The following is a 20,820-nucleotide window of genomic DNA, read 5'->3' on the forward strand; positions in this document are numbered from 1 at the left end:
TCATTTATTTCTGCTCTGATCTTTATGATTTCTTTCTCTCCACTTTCGTTTTTGTTTGTTCTCCCTTCTCTCGATGCTTTAGGTGTAAAGCTAGGTTGTTTAGGGATTTTTTCATTTCCTCTTTGACATTTTCAGTGATCCACTGGGTGTTTAGTAACATATTATTTAGCCTCCATGTATTTGTGTTTTTTTACAGCTTTTCTTTTCTTGTCATTGATTTCTAATCTCATAGTGTTTACTTGGGAAAGATCCTGGATATGATTTCCATTTCCTTAAACTTACCAGAGCTTGCTTTGTGGCCCAGCATGTGATCTATCCTGGAGAATGTTTCATGTGCACTTGAGAGGAATGTGTATTCTGCTGCTTTCAGATGGAATGTTCTATAGATACCAGTTAAGTCTATCTGGTACAATGTATAATTTAAGGCCTATGATTCCTTGTTGATTTTCTGTCCATTGGTGTAAGTGAGATGTAAAGTCCTCCACTACTATTGTATTACTGTTGATTTCTCCTTTTATGGTTGTTAGCATTTGCCTTATATATTGAGATGCTTCTATGTTGGGTGCACATATATTTACAGTTATTACATCTTATTGTTGGATTGATCCCTTAATCATTATGTATAATGTCCTTCTTTGTCTCATTTAATGGTCTGAAGAGGAGAGTGAAAAAGTTGGCTTAAAGCTCAACATTCAGAAAACTAAGATCATGGCATCCGGTCCCATCACTTCATGGCAAATAGATGGGGAAACAGTGGAAACAGTGTCAGACTTTATTTTGGGGGGCTCCAAAAGCACTGCAGATGGTGATTGCAGCCATGAGATTAAAAGACGCCTACTCCTTGGAAGGAAAGTTATGACCAACCTAGATAGCATATTCAAAAGCAGAGACATTACTTTGCCAACAAAGGTCCGTCTAGTCAAGGCTATGGTTTTTCCAGTGGTCATGTATGGATGTGGGAGTTGGACTATAAAGAAAGCTGAGCACCAAAGAATTGATGCTTTTGAACTGTGGTGTTGGAGAAGACTCTTGAGAGTCCCTTGGACTGCAAGGAGATCCAACCAGTCCATTCTAAAGGAGATCAGTTCTGGGTGTTCTTTGGAAGGACTGATGCTAAAGCTGAAACTCCAATACTTTGGCCACCTCATGTGAAGAGTTGACTCATTGGAAAAGACTCAGATGCTGGGAGGGATTGAGGGCAGGAGGAGAAGGGGACAACAGAGAATGAGATAGCTGGATGGCATCACTGACTTGATGCACATGAGTTTGAGTGAACTCCGGGAGTTGGTGATGGACAGGGAGGCCTGGCATGCTGAGATTCATGGGGTTGCAAAGAGTTGGACACGACTGAGCGACTGAACTGAACTGAACTGAAAGTCTATTTTGTCTGATGAGTATTGCTACTCCAGCTTTCTTTGGGTTTCCATTTGCATGGAATACATTTTTCCATCCCCTTACTTTCAGACTTTGTGTGTCTCTAGATTAGAAGTAGGACTCTTGTAGACAGCATGTATCCATTTGCCTTGTTTTTGTATCCATTCAGCCCATCTGTTTCTTTTTGTTTGGAGCATTTAATCCATTTACATTTAAGGTAATTATCAATATGTGTGTTCTTATTGCCATTTTGTTGATTGTTTCAAATTTGTTTTTGTAAGTCTTTTTTTCTTCCCTTACTCATTTGCTCTCTTCTCTTATGACTTGATGAATATCTTTTGTGTTATGTTGAGATTGCTTTTTCTTTTGTGTATGTATATCTATTGTAGACTTTTGGTTTGCAGTTACCATGAGGCTTTGATATAGTAGTTTATATATACACCAGATTGTTTTAAGTTGCTTGTCTCTTAATTTCAAATGCATTTCCAATATCCTACATTTGTACTTGACCTCTTCCCACAATTGCTGGTTTTGATATCATATTTGTGTGTGAATGATTCCCTACCTTTATTGTATGTTTACCTTGCCAATGAGCTTTCCCACTTATAGTTTTCTTGTTTCTAGATGTGGACTTCTCTCTTCCACCTAGAGAATTTCCTTTAACATTTGTTGTAAAGTTGGTTTGGTGGTGCTGATTCTCTTAAGCTTTTGCTTATCTGTAAAGCTTTTATTTTCTCCATCAAATCTGAATGAGAGCCTGACTGGATGGAGTATTCTTGGTTGTAGTTTTTTCCTTTTTACCACTTTAAGTATATTGTGCCACTGCCTTCTGGCCTGCAGCTTCTGCTAAATAATCAGCTGCTAACCTTATGGAGATCCTTTCTATGTTATATGTTGATTGTCCCTTGTTTTTAATATTTTCACTTTGTCTATAATTCTTATCAATTTGATTAATATGTGTCTTGGAATGTTTCTCCTTGGGACTCTTTGCGCTTCGTGGATTTGAGTGGTTTTATCCCCCATTTAGGGAAGTTTTTGACCATTGCTGCTTCAAGTATTTTCTCTGGCCCTTCTCTCCTTTCTCCTTCTGGGACCTCTATAATGCAAATATTAGTATGTGTAATGTTGTCCCAGAAGTCACTTAGACTGTCCTCATTTCTTTTCATTCTTTTTTTTTTTTATTTTGTTCTGTGGCAGTGATTTCCTCAATCTGTCTTTTCACTTATTCTTTCTTCAGCCTCATTTATTCTGTTATTGATTCTTTCTAGTGTGTTTTTAATTTCAGTTATTGTATTGTTCAACTCTGTTCTTCAAATCTTCTAGCTGTTTGTTAAACATTTCTTGTATTGTCTTGTACTGTGCCTCCATCCTTTTTCTGAGGTTTTGGATCATCTTTACTGTTGTTATTATGAATCTTAGTTGTTATTCCTGGGTTTTATCTTGTTCCTTCATCTGGAACATATTTCTCTTCTGTCTCATTTTGTCTAACTTTCTATGTTTGTGGTCTCCATTTCTCAGGCTACAGATTTGTAGCTCTTCTTGCTTCTGATGTCTGCCTCCTGGTGTATGAGGTTGGTCCTGGGGCTTGTGTGGGCTTCCTGGTGGATGGAACTGATGTATCCACACTGGTGAGTGGAAGTGGGTCTTGTCCCTCTGGTGGACAGGACTATGTCAAGGGATGTGTTTAGAGGCAGCCAGGAGCTCAAGACAACTTTTGGCAGCTTGTCTGTGATGGGTCAGGCTGTTGTCTGGCCTGAGGTGTCCCAATATTGGAGCCATCAGGCAGTTGGGTGGTGCCAGGTCTCAGTGCCAAAATGGTGACCTTCAGGAGCTCATGCAGACGAATATTCCATGGGGCCTCCACTACCAGTGTCCTTGTCCCACAGTGAGCTACAGCTGATGCCTGCCTCCACGGGAGACCCACAAAGACCCACAGGTAGGTCTGGCTCAGATTCCTATGGAGTCACTGTTTTGGTCCGGGTCCAATGTACATGAACCCTCCTCCAAGAGTGGAGTCTTTGTTTCATCCAGTCCTATGGAGCTCCTGTACCCAAGCCCTGCTGGCCTTCAAAGCCAAATGCTCTGGGGATTCCTCCTCCCAGTACCAGACCCCCAGACTGGAAAGCCTGACATGAGGCTCAGAACTCTCATTCCTGTGGGAGAACCTCTGTGATATAACAGTTTTGTGGGTTGCCCACATGGCAGTTTTAAGATTTGATTATATTGTGAAAGTGCCCCTCCTGCTGTCTCCTGGCTTCTTCTTTGTCTTTGGATGTAAAATATCTTTTTTGGTAGGTTCCAATAATTTTTGTTGATGGTTGTTTATCTGTTGGTGGTGATTTTGGTGTTTTTGTGAGAAGAGGTGAGCTCAAATTCTTTTACCCCACCAGCTTGACTTCAGTCCTAAGATGAGTGAATCTTAGTGGATCCTGGTGACTGCCACCAGCACAGTGCAAGCTAGCACATCCACATCATGGTCCTGTCCTAGTCTCTGGAGGTCATGAGGCAGGGCAGCTGCAGAGAGCTCTAACAGAAGGTGGAACTTCACACATCACCAGCCTTAGAGGCATGTATATACCACATTTTTTATTCATATAAAATGTTATATATATTTAAGGTGTACAACATAATGATTTACAAATTTTAAAGGTTATATCCCATTTATAGTTATTAACTATTTATTGTTGTTGCTTATTTATCTTATACATACTAGTTTGTACCTCTTAATTCCCTACTGCTATCCTGCCCCACTCCCTTATCTCTCCCCACTGGTAACCACTCATTTTTTTCTCTGTATCTCAAGTCTATTTCTGTTTTGTTGTAGTCATTAATTTTATTTTTTACATCTCACGTATAATTGATATCATAATTTGTCTTTTCTGCTTGACTTATTTCACTTAGCATAATACTCTCGAAGTCCATCTGTGTTGTTGCAAATGGAAAAATTTCCTTCTTTTTTATGGCTGAGTGGTAGTATTCCATTGTCTGTATATGTGTGTGTATATACACACACCACATCTTTATCCATTCATTTGTGATGGACAGGTTGGTTCCATAACTTGCACACAATTATATAATCATATAATCTCATAATGCTGCTGTGAACATTAAGGTGCCTGGATCTTTTTGAATTAGTGTTTTTGTGGCTTAAGACCCAGGAATGAAATTGCTGGATCACATGGTAGTTCTATTTTTAGCTTTTGGTGACACCTCCATACTGTTTTCTATAGTGCCTGCACAATTGCTTTCTGCCAAACAGTGTGCAAGGGTTCCCTTTTTCCATATCTTTGCCAACATTTGTTACTTGTGTTCTTTTTGATAATAGCTGCTCTGACAGTTGTGAGGTAATATCTCACTGTATTTTTAATTTGCATTTTTCTGATGATTAACAATGTTGAATATCTTTTCATGTGCCTGTTGGCCATCTGGATGTCTTCTTTGAAAAAAAAGTCTATTTGGGTCTTCTGCCTATTTTTTAATCAGATTGCTTAGGTTTTTTTGATGTTGAGTTGTATGAGCTGTTTATATATTTTGGTTATTAATCTTTTATTGGTCATATCATTTGTAAATATTTTCTCCTAATCAGTAGGTTGTCTTTCTGTTTTGTGAACAGATTCCTTTGCTGTGATCTCTCTTTTTTTCCTTGGTGTACCACAGTTTCTTTTTTTTTATATTGAAGTATGCCTGATTTACAACATTGTGTTCATTTCTGTTGTACAGCAAATTGATTTAGTTATATATATATATATATATATATATATATATATATATAAATCTTTTTCATAATCTTTTCCATAATGCTTTCCATTATGGTTTATCACAAAATAATGAGTATAGTTCCCTGTGCTATACAGTAAAACCTTGTTGTTTATCCATTCTGTATATACTGGTTTGCATCTGCTAACCCCAAATTCTCACTCCATCCTTGCCCCAACTCCTGTCACCCTTGGCAACCCAGATAAGATCATTTGTGCTATATTTCAGGTTCCACATGTAAGTCATATCATATGGCATTTGTCTTTGACTTTCTGACTTACTTCATTTAGCATGATCATCTCTAGGTCTGTCCATGTTGCTGCAGATGGCATTATTGAACTCTTTTTTATGGCTTGAGTAGTAGTCCATTTTGTGTGTGTGTATACATATATATACCACATCCTTTTATTAACTTTCTATTTTCAAAAGCTTTTTTTTAATTTCTCTGTCTTACTTCATTTAGTGTGATAATCTCCAGGTTCATCTAAGTGCTGCAAATGATGTTATTTTATTCTTTTTAATGACTGAGTAATATTCCATTGTATATATGTACTATATCTTCTTTATCCATTCATCTGTCAATGGACATTAGGACATTTAGGTTTCCATGTCCTCGCTACTGTAAATAGTGCTGCTATGAACATAGAGGTGCATGTATGTTTTTGAGTTAGTTTTATCTGCCTATATGCCAGTAGTATTGCTAGATCATACGGCAACTCTATTTTTAGTTTTTTAAGGAGGCTGCATACTGTTTTCCATAGTGGCTGTACCAACTTACCACCCACCAACAGTGTAGGAGAGTGTCTATTTCTCCACCTCCCCTCCAGTATTTGTTATCAGCCTTTTTAATGATGGCTATTCTGACTGGGGTGAGGCTGTATTTCATTGTTGTTTTTATTTTCATTTCTCAAGTAATCAGCAGTGTTCAGCATCTTTACATGTGCCTGTTGTTTATCTGTGTATCTTCTTTGGAAAAATGTCTCTTTAAGTCTTCTGTCCATTTTTTTATTGGGTTACTTGTTTCGTTGTAGTTGTTGTTCTGTTGCATGAGCTCTTTGTATATTTTGGAAATTAAGCCCTTGTCAGTCACATTATTTGCAAATATTTTCTCCCAGCAAAAGGTTATCTTTACATTTTGTTTGTGGTTTCCTTTGCTGTGTAAAAGCTTGTAACTTTGATTAGATCCCATTTGTTTGTTTTTCCCTTTATTTCTGTTGCCTTGGGAGACTGAACTAAGAAAATATTGGTAGAATTTATGTCAGAGAATGCTTTGCCAATGTTACCTTCTAGAAGTTTTATGGTGTCCTGTATTATATTTAAGTCTTTAAGCCATTTTGAGTTTATTTTTGTGTACAGTGTGAGGATGTGTTCTAACTTCATTGATTTACATGCAGCTGTCCAACTTGCCAAACACCACCTGCTGAAGAGATTGTTTTTTTCCCGTTGTATATTCTTATCCGTATTGTCAAAGATTATTTGACCATAGGTGTGTAGGTTTATTTTGGGGCTCTTTAGTCTGTTCCTTTGATCTATATGTCTAGGTTTGTGCCAGGCTCCTCACTAATGCTTATTATTTTCTGTGCTGTTTTCAAAATACCCATCCTTGTGGATATGAAGTGGTATATCATTATGGTTTTGGTTTGCATTTCTCTAATGATGTGGTTGTAGTTGTTCAGTCACTCAGTCCGATTCTTTGTGACCCCATGGACTGCAGCACACTAGGCTTCCCTGTGCTGAATGTAGAGCATCCTTTTATGTGCTTGCTCCACAAATATGCTTACTTGTATTTCTTGTGCATCCTTTTGATGACTTCTAATTTAATTCTATTATGATCAGAGCACATACTTTGTTGAGTTTCAATATTTTTAAATTTATTGAAATTTATATTATGACCTCGCACAGGAGTTTGCAAACTAAGCACAACCTGCTTGTTTATGTAAATAAAGTTCAGTGGAATACAGTCATGCCTGTTGATGAAAGTGTTGTCCATGGCTGCTTCTGAGAGGAGAAGAGCTGAGTAGCTGTGACAGAGACTATATAGGCAGCAAGCCTAGTATATTTACTGTGAGGTCCTTTAAGAAACTTTTTTGCCAGCCACTGGCCTACCGTATAGTCTATGACTGCAAATTGTGCTTAAGAAGAATGTGTATTCTGCTCATTAGGTAGAGTGTTCTTTAAGTGCTAGTTAGGTCAAGTTGGTTGATAGTTATTTAACTCTTGTTATCTTTGATGAATTTTGGTCTAATTGTTCTACCTATTATTAAGCATGAGATATTAAAGTTTTCAACTATTATTGTTGAGCTATTTTCCCCTTTAATTTTGTCAGTTTTTGTCTTGTATTTTGGGGATCAGTTGTTACGTTGACCTATCTTACTGATGAATTGACTATTTAATTGTAAAACATCTTTGTCTCTGGTAAATTTTTTTGTCTTAAAGTATATTTTGTCCTATATTGACATAGCCACTCTATCTCTCTTATGCATATTTTTTGCAAGATGTAGCTTTTTCCATCATCCTATGTCTTTGAATATAAAGTACAATTCTTGCTTAAAAAAAAAAAAAAAAACCCATGTAGCTAGATCTTGTTTTATGGGTTTGGGGCTTTGGTTTTGCTTTTGCTTTTTTTTAATCCAGTCAGCCAATGCCTGCCTTTAATTGGAATGGTTGATTCACATATATGTTATTCTTACTGTGCTTGATTTATGTACCATTTGCTATTTGTTTTCTATATGTTTCATTTCCTTTTTCCTGAATTTTTATATGAAATGGATATTTTTCATTTTAATTTGTTATTTGAATTTTGAAACATTTTTTCTTAACTGATTTTTTAAAATAATTGTAGATTCATAGGCAGTTGTAAGAAGTAATACAGAGATCCCTTATATACTTTGCCAAGTTTTCCACAATGGTAACAACCGTTCTTGTTGTTCAGTCACTAAGTGGTATCTGACTCTTTGCAACCCAATGGACTACAGCACACCAGGCTTCCCTGTCCTTCACTCTTTCATGCAGTTTTCTCAAACTCATGTCCATTGAGTCGATGATGCCATCCAACCATGTCATTCTCTGTCATCCCCTTCTTCTCCTGCCCTCAGTTCTCTCAGGATAGGGTCCTTTCCAGTGAGTTGGCTCTTCACATCAGGTGGGCAAAGTGTTGGAGCTTCAGCTTCACCATCAGTCTTTCCAATGAATATGCAGGGTTGATTTCTTTTAGGATTGACTGGTTTGGTCTCCTTGCTGTCCAAGGGACTCTCAAGAGTCTTCTCTCGCACCACAGTTTGAAAGCACCAGTTCTTCAGTACTCAGCCTTCTTTATAGTCCCAATCTGACATCCACACATGACTTCTGGAAAAACCCATAGCTTTGACTATACAGAACTTCATTGACAAAGTAATGTCTCTGCTTTTTAATACGCTGTCTAGGTTTGTCATAGCTTTTCTTCCAAGGAGCAAGTGTCTTTTATGACTGCAGTCACCATCCACAGTGATTTTTGACCCCAAGAAAATAAAATCTGCCATTCTTTGCATTTTTTCCCCATCTATTTGCCATGAAGTGATGGGACTGGATGCCATGATCTTTGTTTTTTGAATGTTGAGTTTTAAGCCAGCATTTTCACTCTCCTCTTTCACTTTCATCAAGAGGATCTTTAGTTCCTCTTCACTTTCTGCCATTAGGGTGGCATCATCTGCTTATCTGAAGTTGTTCGTGTTTTTCCTGGCAATCTTGATTCCAGCTTGTGAGTCTTCCAGTCTGGCTTTTCACATGATGTACTCAGCATACAAGTTAAATAAGCAGGGTGACAATATACAGCCTTGATGTCCTCCTTTCCTGATTTTGAACCAGTCTGTAGTTCCATGTCTGGTTCTAATTGTTCTTATTTTCTTGAAGAGATCTCTAGTCTTTCCCATTCCATTGTTTTCTTCTATTTCTTTGCCTTGTTCATTTAAGAAGGCCTTCTTATCTCCTTGCTATTCTCTGAAACGCTGCATTCAGTTAGGTGTATCTTTCCCTTTCTCCCTTTCCTTTTTCTTCTTTCCTCAGCTATTTGTAAAGCCTCCCCAACCATTTTGCCTTCTTGCGTTTCTTTTTGTTTGGGATGGTTCTGGTCACTGCCCCCTGTACAGTGCTACAAACCTCTGTCCACAGTTCCTCACACTCTGAAGAACTGATCTGGTCCCTTGAATCTGTTTGTCACCTCCACTGTATAAGGGTCATGATTTAGGTGGCTCAGACCGTAAAGCATCTGTCTACAATGCAGGAGACCTGGGTTCAATCCCTGGGTCGGGAAGATCCACTGGAGAAGGAAATGGCAATCCACTCCAGTACTATTGCCTGGAAAATCCCATGGAGGAGGAGCCTGGTAGGCTACAGTCCATGGGGTCTCAAGGAGTCGGACACAACTGAGCTATTTCACTTTCCTTTAAATGGCCTAGTGGTTTTCCTTACTTTCTTCAGTTTAACCCTGGATTTTGCAATAAGGAGCTCACTATCTGAGCCACAGTATGCTCCAGGTCTTGTTTTTTGCTGACTGTATAAAAATTTTCCATCTTCAGCTGCAAAGAACATAATCAGTCTGATTTCAGTGTTGACCATCTGGTGATGTCCATGTGTAGAGTTGTCTCTTGTGTTGTTGGAAAAGGGTGTTTGCTATTACCAGTGTGTTTACTTCACAAAACTCTGTTAGCCTTTGCTCTGCTTCATTTTGTACTCCAAGGCAATCTTGCCTGTTCTTCCAGGTATCTCTTGACTTCCTACTTTTGCATTACAATTCTCTATGATTAAAAGGACATCTTTTTGTGTGTGTTAATTCTAGAAGGTGTTGCAAGTCTTCATAGTCAACTTCAGCTTCTTTGGCATCAGCGGTTGGGGCATAGACTTGGAGTACTGTGAGGCTGGACGGTTTCCCTTGGAAATGAACCGAGATCATTCTGTCGTTTTTGAGGTTGCACCCAATTACTGCATTTCAGACTCTCTTGTTGACTATGTGACTATGTGTTTGTTAGTTATACATGTTTCCTATAAACAGATGTATAGGACAATAGATGCAGAGGGTTTTTTTCATGATTATATGGAAGTAAACAGTGAAAATAATCAAAGAACAACAGCATAAATGAAAGAGACTGTGTTTATCCACTTTCTTTATATTGCTGCTGCTGCTGCTAAGTCGCTTAAGTCATGTCCGACTCTGTGCGACCCCATAGATGGCCTCCTACCAGGCTCCCCCGTCCCTGGGATTCTCGAGGCAAGAACACTGGAGTGGGTTGTCATTTCCTTCTCCAGTGCATGAAAATGAAAAGTGAAAGTGAAGTCGCTCAGTTGTGTCCGACTCTTAGCAACCTCACAGACTGCAGCCTACCAGGATCCTCCATCCATGAGATTTTCTAGGCAAAAGTACTGGAGTGGGGTGCCATTGCCTTCTCTGTTCTTTATATTACCTCCTGGCTTAATGCAGGAACCCATCTAGGCTCGGAGAAGGCAATGACACCCCACTCCAGTACTCTTGCCTGGAAAATCCCATGGACAGCGGAGCCTGGTAGGCTACAGTCCATGGGGTCACTAAGAGTCAGACACGACTGAGCGACTTCCCTTTCACTTTTCATTTTCATGCACTGGAGAAGGAAATGGCAACCCACTTCAGTGTTCTTGCCTGGAGAGTCCCAGGGATAGGGGAGCCTGGTGGGCTGCCGTCTATGGGGTCGCACAGAGTCAGACACGACTGAAAGCAACTTAGCAGCAGCAGCAGCAGCACCTAGGCTAGGCTGCAAGCTTGAGTTTGTGTTCCCTTGGCCCCAGGAGACATGTCCATATCAGCAGATATCTCACCATAAAAGGGGCTTCACCATTCCAGTCTTGAGCACCTTGGAGTTCCTGCTTTGCCTTAGATTTTGACTGAGGCAAAATATGATGAGTGAATCAAGCTATACATTTCCTCTGCTGAAGTCTTTAAAAAAATAATAGGTAGAAAGTATTGCACTGAAGAAAGACTTAAAAATGGAAAGGAGCACCCATGTAAAGGACATGGTGAAATGTTCTTCCTTGAAAATAATATTGTTGTTGTTCAGCCACTAAGTTGTGTCCAACTTTTTGTGACCCAATGGATTGCAGCATGCCAGGCTTCTCTATCCTCTACTGTCTCCTGGAGTTTGCTCAAAGTCACATCCATTGAGTCAATGATGCTATCTAACCATCTCATCTTCTGCCACCCCCTTCTCCTTTTGCCTTTAATCTTTCCCAGCATAGGTCTTTTCCAATGAATTGGCTCTTTGCATCAGGGGGCCAAAATATTGGAGTTTCAGCATCACTCCTTCCAATGAATATTCAGGGTTGATTTCCTTTAGGATTGACTGATTTGATCTCCTTGACCGTCCAAGGGACACCTAAATAGGATAACCAGGAATTTTGTTTTAGAAATAAATATCCAGGGCTTCCCTGCTGGTCCAGTGGTTAAGATTCTACCTGCCAATGCAGGGGATGGGTGTTTGATATCTGTTCCAGTAAGATCCTACATGCCCTGGAGCACCTAAGCTCATAGGCCACAATAACTGAGCCCGTGCGCTACAGCCTGCAAGCCACAACTACTAAAGCCAACTTGCCTGAAGCCTGTGCTCTTTAATAAGAGAAACCACCACAATGAGAAGCTCACACACCACAATGAAGCATACCCCATGCTCGCTTCAACTAGGGAAAGCCCATGCACAGCAACAAAGACCTACCACAGCCAAAAATTAAAATAAATAAATCTTTTTTTAAAAAAAGAACTACCTAAAAACTAACCATAAAATTGATACATTCAAAGATGAAGTTAGTGATCTTTGAAAGTGAAAGTGAAGTCACTTAGTCGTTTCTGACTCTTTGTGACCCCTTGGACTGTAGCCCACCAGGCTCCTTGGTCCATGGGATTTTCCAGGCATGAATACTGGAGTGGGTTGCCATTTCCTTCTCCAGCGGATCTTCCCGACCCAGGGATCGAACCTGGGTCTCCTGCATTGTAGGCGCTTTACTGTCTGAGCTACCAGGGATGATCTTAGTGATCTTTAGGAGATACCAGTTGTGGATAATAGAATAACTAGGACAAACTAGGGATATAACATGAATTATTTTATAGATCTGTTTGTTAAGAGTCTCTCACCTATTGAGAGACTAAAAACTAAACACAAAAGAATACATACTGTGTGATTTCATTTAAATATGAAATCCTAACATAAGGAAAATTAATCTGTAATGATGGAAATCAGATCAGTAGTTAGGAGTGGTGATTAATGGCAAAGAGATACAGGGAACTCTCTGGGGATAAAGAAATGTTCTGCATCTTGATTAGAGTGGTGGTAACAAGGGCATATTCATTTGTGCAAATTCCTTGACCTATACACATGGGTTCATTTTTAATATAAATTTATATGTCTGTTTTTTTAAAGATTAACAAAGTCTAAAATAATTTTTCTTAGAAAGTTTTTCTTGAATGTCTTGTATTTATAAGAAATATATGGTCTTTAATAGTTTATGAACCATAAATTAAAGAATACAGCAGTCTAATTACTGGTGTAATTAGAAAAGACCGGTGTCTCTTCTTTTTCTGAGCATTTTTAAAACAAAAGTAGAGTACTGGCTACTGGGAGGATGCTGGCTAGGGTCAGTTCACTTCAGTTCAGTCGCTCAGTCGTGTCCGACTCTTTGCGACCCCATGAATCACAGCACACCAGGCCTCCCTGTCCATCACCAACTCCTGGAGTTCACTCAAACTCACGTGCATTGAGTCGGTGATACCATCCAGCCATCTCATCCTCTGTCGTCCCCTTCTCCTCCTGCCCCCAGTCCCTCCCAGCATCAAAGTCTTTTCCAATGAGTCAACTCTTCACATGAGGTGGCCAAAGTACTGGAGTTTCAGCTTTAGCATCATTCCTTCCAAAGAACACCCAGAACTGATCTCCTTTAGGATGGACTGGTTGGATCTCCTTGCAGTCCAAGGGACTCTCAAGAGTCTTCTCCAATACCACAGTTCAAAAGCATCAATTCTTTGGTGCTCAGCTTTCTTCACAGTCCAACTCTCACATCCATACATGACCACTGGAAAAACCATAGCCTTGACTAGACGGACCTTTGTTGGCAAAGTAATGTCTCTGTTTTTGAATATGCTATCTATGTTGGTCATAACTTTCCTTCCAAGGGATAAGCGTCTTTTAATTTCATGGCTGCAGTCACCATCTGCAGTGATTTTGGAGCCCAGAAAAATAAAGTCTGACACTGTTTCCACTGTTTCCCCATCTATTTGCCATGAAGTGATGGGACTGGATGCCATAATCTTCATTTTCTGAATGTTGAGCTTTAAGCCAACTTTTTCACTCTCCTCTTTCACTTTCATCAAGAGGCTTTTTAGTTCTCTTCACTTTCCCCATAAGGGTGGTGTCACCTGCATATCTGAGGTTATTGATATTTCTCCCAGCAATCTTGATTCCAGCTTGTGCTTCTTCCAGCCCAGCGTTTCTCATGATGTACTCTGCATAGAAGTTAAACAAACAGGGTGACTCTAAGAAGAATGAGGCCACCAGACATACTTCAACAAAACACCTGCTGCAGCCCATCTAACTGTGGTGTACTGTGTTAAGCTAAGGTCCTCAATGGGGCTAAATGTCTATTCCTTTTGTATCTTGGTGAAAAAAATATCCCATTGCTGATTAAAAAAAAAAAAAACAACTCAGATATTTCTGTCTTTTTCTTTCTTTTTTAATAAACTTATTAGATAGTTTGAAATTTACACTGAGATTAGAGATTTCAGGGACTATAGAATTGCATAAAGGGGGAAAGGATTTTCATGTGAATGAAGTTAGAAGTACTAAGTAAGATCCAACAGTTTACTATATCTTCTATTTCTTCTCTTCATTCCCACAAAGAGCAGTTACTAAGTAACTTTTATATTTGTAATAGCTAAATAGCAAAGAATGCTTAGCTTATTATGAGGATCTTGAATAGTATCTTTCTTTTTAAAGATTGACTTATTTTTTAAAAAGTATTTATATTCATGCCAAAAATTTTATAATGAAAATATTATAAAATTAATATATCTAGACCAGGTTAACATCTTGGAATAATACACCATCTACTTAGACTGTTGGGAAATAGATCAGTTGTAGCTAAGCAATTCCATTTAGCAGAAGAAAGGCTAGGGATTCCCAAAATGTGTTCTACATCAGTGTATCCCCTGTCAACCCCCATTCCTCTGTGAGAATGGAGGACTCATAAGAAACAGCCAGCCTCCAGGAGCACTGAGGCAGGCATCTCTTCCTTCTGATGACAGTGCTACCTCTAGTACTCCCTGTCTCTATCTCCGTTCAGAATTCCCCCAGAGTTTGTTGGTGGTGCCACCCAGTACGAGGATCCCTACAGGGTGAGATTCTCACACCACTGGCTCCCAGCTGGCCTATATGATGATTGCCTTTGGCCAGGATAGGTTTCCTGCCTCTGGTGGCCAGTTTGGCACAAGTTATGTGTGTTGGCACAAGTTGGCAGTGTGTGCAGAGGAGTTCCTTGAGGAAGGAGCAATTGGTTTGGTAGAATCCTTTATAGAGATTTTACCTTTGCCAGGGAATCTTTTATGTTCTCTACTATTTTTTTAAATGTCATCCCTTTCCCCTGCTGCTGCTGCTGCTAAGTTGCTTCACTCGTGTCCAATTTTTCGCGACCCCATGGACTGCAGCCCACCAGGCTCCTCTGTCCCTGGGATTTTCCAGGCAAGAGCACTGGAGTGGGTTGCCATTTCCTTCTCCATCCCTCTCCCCTACCCCTTGCCAAAATGTACACACACACACACACACACACATTTTTTTTTTAACTTTTTATTTTGTATTGTGGTAGAGCCAATTAACAACATTGTGATAGTTTCAGGTGAACAGTGAAGTGACTCAACCACACATCTGCATGTATCCATTCTCCGCCAAACTGCCTTCTCATCCGGCAGCCACATAACATTGAGCAGAGCCCCATGTGCCATACAGTAGATCCTTGCTGGTTCGCCTTTTTAATTATAGCAGTAAGTACATGTCCATCCCAAACTCCCTAACTATCCCTTCCCCTTTCTTTCCCACCAACCACTCTCCACCACCCCTGCCCTGGCAGTTCTAAGTTCTTTGTCTAAGTGTGTGAGTCTCTTTCTGTTTTGTAAGAAAGTTCATTTGTATCATTGTTTTAGTAAATCTTCACATATATCTTAGCAGTGTTTTTGCTTTCACTAAGGCACTTCTCAGTCATCTGATAAAAATAACACATTTTTAACAGTAATAATCAACATTTATTGGCTGCTTTTTATTTGCCAAGTACAGAAAAGATCCTAAATGCATTATATTAATGCATTTCTAGCACTTAAACTATCCTATTTTAAATAAGAATATATTTTGTAGCTATTTCTATTACTTAAAGATTTTAATTCTTTTGGTTCTCTGATTCTTTTGGCAAACATTTTTTTAATTGAGATATTATTGTGTATAACATTACATAATCCCTGTGCTGTACAGTATATTCTTTTTTTAAAAAAACTTTTTATTTTGTATTGAGGTATAAATGATTACAAACAGTGTTGTGATAGTTTCCAGTGAAAGGACTCAGCAATGCATATACATGTATCTGTTCCCCTCCAAACTCCCCTCCCATCCAGGCTGCCACATAACATTGAGCAGAGTTCTGTATACTATAGAGTAGGTCCTTGTTGGTTATCCATTTTAAAATAGCAATGTGTACATGTCCACCCTAAACTCCCTAACTATCCTTCCCCACCCCATCATTCCCCTTCCCCCACAACCATAAGTTTGTTCTCAAAGTCCGTGAGTCTCTTTCTGTTTGGGGGCAGGGGTTATAATTTTATTTATTTTTGGCTGTGCTGGGTCTTCGTTGCTGCTCACTTTTCACAAGTTGCAGTGAGCAGTGGCTACTCTGTAGTTGTGGTGTATAGACTTCGTAGTTGCAGCTCAGTAGTTGTGATTCCTGGGCTCTAGAGCACAGGCTCAATAGTTGTGGTGCACTGGCTTAGTTGCTCCTTGGCATGTGGAATCTTCCTGGACCAGGGCTCAAACCTGCAACTCCTTTGTTGGCAGATGGATTCTTTACCACTGGGCCACCAGAGAAACCCCTCTTTCTGTTTTTTAAGTAAGTTCATTTGTATCATTTCTTTTTAGATTCCACATATAAGGGATGTCATACAATATTTTTTCCCTGCCTGACTTATTCACTCATTATGACAATCTCTAGGTCCATCCATGTTGCTGCAAATAGCACAATTTCATTCTTTCTAATGGTTGAGTAATATTACAGTGTATATATGTACCACATTTTCTTTATCCATTCTTCCGTCAGTGGACATTTAGGTTGCTTCCACGTGTTGGCTATTGTAAACAGCACACACACACATACATGTTTTGTCCTTAGTATTTTGTCCTAACTCTTAGAGTTTTCAGATACTTCAGTATCTATCATCTATTTTATCCTTTCAGGAATCCTTTGAAGCATTGTCCCAGTGAGGTATACAGATTGACCAAATATTGACATCTACCTAGTGACATTCTGGACACAATATCCAGAGTTGCTGACTGCAAACCTGTCCCCTTTTCCACCTGTTTGCTTAGTTTTTCTCTTAGTCTTCCCAACATGTGCATTTAATCTTGTGTTTCCTAATGTGAGAATTATTTTACCAAGCAAAATTTGTCTACTGAGGGGTATTTCTAAAGGATTGAGGGATAGTCTTGACTGTAGCAGGAGTCAAATGAAGCCCTATTAGCAATGTGGAAGAGTTAAGTTTGCACAGCTGTAACTTTCTTAGAGCTGTACAATATGTGTGCTAGATATATTTGGTAAAGTACTCCTGAACTACTGCTTTTTCTTCCGAGAAGATTTGAGTGTAAGAAAAAGGAAATAATATATTTCAATAAAATCTGCAGAAAATGGCTGAATATTCATAACTAAATATTACACATTACTTATGTCTGGAAGTTCTTAGGAGTTTCCATGAGATGAAATAGTTCTTTGCAGCTGTTGACTTCCTGGTATAAGTTATTAGAAGTTGGAAATTAAGTTGATAATAACACTGAGGTTCCTGATACAACCAGTCAGTATCTCAACGTTGTCTATAATATAAATATACTCTTCCAGGAACCAACAAGGACACTAAAGATTTGCAAACACATTTGTAATGTGCCTTCTATTAATAAAAGTAGAATCATTTTGTTTGATGAGGTTTTATTTTGTTTTGATTTTGGCAGTAGTTGTAATCCAGTTACCATTATGGGTCTTGATAATCAAGCCTGGCAGTTGCTCTTTATTTTCTAGTGAATCAAAATGACAAGAAAAATTCTAACATGAAGGTATGATGAGCCACTTTATCACTATAGCTTATCACCTAAAGAAGGAGGCAACCTTCATTCATGGTATTTTAACTGTACAGTGATCAGTAAGTATTATTAAACTAATCAGCAGAAACAGTCCCCTTTTAGTGCTTAAACAATATTTGCTGTTTTCTAATTATACAGACTAGAGCATATAGGCTGAGGGCACTGGCTTTGGAGTTGGAGAGTCCTTGACTCCCATACATACTTGGTCAGTCATGGCTATGTGACCAAAACTCCTTATCTATAAAATAGGGGAGATGTGTTTTTTGTTTTTTGTTTTCACCACGCCACACAGCTTGCAAGATCTTAGTTCCCTGACCAGGGATCAAGCCTATGCCTCCTGCAATGGAAGCACAAAGTCCTTACCACTGGGCCATCAGGGAGTTGCCCATAATCTGATTTAATAAAGTGTTTTAAAAAAAAAAGAAGAAAATCAAAATGACTAGTAAGCCACAAGCCATTATTAACATTTTGATATGTTGGAGCTTCCAGTTCAAGATGGCAAAGTAGAAAGATGCATGCTCATCTCATCCTGCAGGAGCACCAAAATCACAACTAGCTGTTGAATAGCCACTGACAGGAGGACACTGGAACCCACCAAAAAAGATATGCCACATCCAGAGACAAAGAAAAAGCTGCAGTGAGATGGTAGGAGGGGCACGATCATGATAAAATCAAACCCCATACCCACCTGGTGGGTGCCCCACAAACTAGAGAACAATAATACCAAAGAAGTTCTCCCACTGTTGTAATGGTTCTAAACTCCACCTCAGGCTTCCCAGCCTGGGGATCCAACACAGGAACTGGGAATCCCCAGGGAATCTGACCTTGAAGGCCAGTGGGATTTGATTATAGGACTTCCACAGAACAGAGGGGAACAGAGCCTCCAGTCTTGGAGGGCACAAACAAAATCTTGCCCACACCAAGACCCAGAGGAAAGGAGCAGTGACCCCATAGGATACAGAACCCAAACTACCTGCTAGTGTCGGAGTCTCCTGAGGAGGCATGGATCAGCAGGGGCTCACCACAGGAACAGGGGCACCAGCAGCAGCGGGGCGGGAAGGTCCCCCTTGGTGTAAGCCCTCTTGGAGGTCACCATAAACCCTACCATAGAGCCTGTAGACCCAAGGGCTGAGTCACCTCAGGCCAGACAACTACCAGGGAAGGAGTGTGGCCCCACCCATCAGCAGATAATTGGATTAAAGTTTTACTGAGCAAGGCCCTGCCCACCTGAGTTTTTCCACCTCCAGTCCCTCCCATCAGGAAACTTGCACAGGTCTCTTAGCCTCCTCAGAAGAAGCAAGAAGAACCACAGTCCCACAGTGGCTTAAGCAAAATCATATTACAGAAAGTTAATCAGGATGAAAAAGCAGAAAGTTATGTCCCAGAAGAAGGGACAAGATAAAACCCCAGAAAAATAATTAAATGAAGTGGAGATAGGCAACTTCCAGAAAAAGAATTCAGAATAATGATAATGAAGATGATCCAGGATCTCAGAAAAATAATGAAGAAGATGCAAGAAGTGTTTACCACAGACCTAGAAAAACTAAAGAACAGAGATGAATAATACAGTGAAAAGAATCAATAGCAGAATAGCTGAGGCAGAAGAACAGATAAGTGACCTGGAGGACAGAATGGTGGAAATCAGTGCTGTAGAACAGAATATAGAAAAAAGAATGAAAAGAAATGAAGACAGCCTAGGAGACCTCTGGGGCAACATTAAATGCCCCAACATTCACATTGTAGGGTCCCAGAAGGAGAAAGAAAGGACCTGAGAAAATATTTGAAGAGCTAATAGCTGAAAACTTCCCTAACGTGGGAAAGGAAATAGTCAACCAAGTCCAGGCAGCACAGGGAGTCCAGGCAGGATAAACCCAAGGAGGAACACACCAAGACACATAGTAATCGAACTGACAAAAATTTTAAACAAAGATAAAATATTAAAAGCAACAAGAGAATTCCCATCAGGCTATCAGCTAATTTCTCAACTGAAACTCTACAAGCCAGAAGGGAATGGCACAATATATTTAAAGTGATGAAAGGGAAGAACCTATAACCAGGAATACTTTACTCAGTAAGACTCTCCTTCAGATTTGATGAAAAAATCAAAAGTTTTCCAGACAAGCCAAAGTTAAGAGAATCCAGTACCACCAAACCAGCTTTACAACAAATGCTAGAGGAATTTCTCTAAGCAGGAAACACAAGAGAAGGAAAAGACCTACAGAATATAAACCCAAAAGAGTTAAGAAAATGGATCATATATATTGATAATTACCTTAAATATAAATGCACTAACCAAAAGACATAGACTGGCTGGGTGGATGAAAACATGTTTGTGTATGCACTTCCACTTACCACATCACTTTGCTTAACCCCCCAAATTGTATGTAATTATTTTATATTAGGTTAATCATGTTCCCATTATGGCTCACAATTATAATTATCTTTTTTTTTCTGGATATTGATTGTGAAAACTAATAAACATCTTTTACTATTGTGATTGTGTAACTATTATTCACTTAATACCATTGTATCATGATCAGTTAACAAAAAAATAACAGAATTCTATATCACCAAAATTACCATGTAATAGAAAAACCTGCAATCACTTTTTAAAATCCAGATGCGTATCTGAATTATCGAGGAATTTTTTTAAAACTGCAAGTGCCGAAGTATTGCTTTTTCTTCACCAGAGCTCTAGATATGTTTCTAATGATCAGCCATGTTTAAAAACAACTGAATTATATGATGACCTTTTACTTTTATCTAGTTTGTTTCACTTTTTCTATGTCATATCCAGTGCTCCCATTTCATTTAGTTTATGTTTTTCAATGTCTCATCTCTTTTTTTGTTGTTGTTCTTTCTCAAGCCTTTATCAAATGTAGTATAAAAGCTTTTGCATATTATATATAAATAATATGCATAATATATATATATTTTAGAAAACTTATGAATTTTTGCCTAACTAAAAAATGTATGACATTTTGATTCCACCTGTTTGACTTAGTATGAATAGAGTGCTAGATTTCTAATTTTTAAAAAAACATATGCAACAAGCAACAGAGGTTCACTGTATAGCACAGGGAAGTGTAGTCAATATCTTGTAATAACCTATAATGGAAAATAGTTTCAAAAATAATATATGTGTATATTCACCTTGCTGTGCACTTGAAACATTCTAAGTCAACTATACTTCAATAAAATATAAATATTAAGAGAAAAACAAATTAAAAAAACATTCTGCTGTGTTGGCTTTAAGGCTTTTTTCTGCCACACATGTCCACACCTATATATACACGTGTATTTACATATGTAATCCACC

At 38.9% G+C, this 20,820-nt stretch overlaps 1 protein-coding gene and 1 long non-coding RNA gene across 5 annotated transcripts in view; one reads left to right on the plus strand and one right to left on the minus strand.

Annotated features, from left to right (window-relative positions):
- Positions 1–20,820, plus strand: part of RNF24 (ring finger protein 24) — a 115,319-nt gene that overhangs the window by 49,892 nt on the left and 44,607 nt on the right. Inside the window, exons 2-3 of one of the 4 annotated variants that reach the window (XM_055544297.1) lie at positions 3,261–3,310; positions 3,765–3,940. The exons of 2 other annotated variants lie outside the window; for them this stretch is intronic. The gene's annotated coding sequence lies outside the window, so the exon portion shown is untranslated. Of the gene's footprint in view, positions 1–3,260; positions 3,311–3,764; positions 3,941–15,003; positions 15,155–20,820 lie in introns of all 4 variants that reach the window. One more of the 4 variants, XM_055544298.1, reaches the window with a different exon arrangement.
- LOC129625661 (uncharacterized) lies at positions 17,865–19,975 on the minus strand. Its single transcript, XR_008701579.1, has 2 exons — positions 18,475–19,975; positions 17,865–18,030 (listed from the first exon to the last, which is right to left on the minus strand). It is a non-coding gene; the product is annotated as an uncharacterized LOC129625661 (long non-coding RNA).

This window comes from Bubalus kerabau, chromosome 13 (assembly GCF_029407905.1).
Source record: "Bubalus kerabau isolate K-KA32 ecotype Philippines breed swamp buffalo chromosome 13, PCC_UOA_SB_1v2, whole genome shotgun sequence".
NCBI lineage: Eukaryota > Metazoa > Chordata > Mammalia > Artiodactyla > Bovidae > Bubalus > Bubalus kerabau.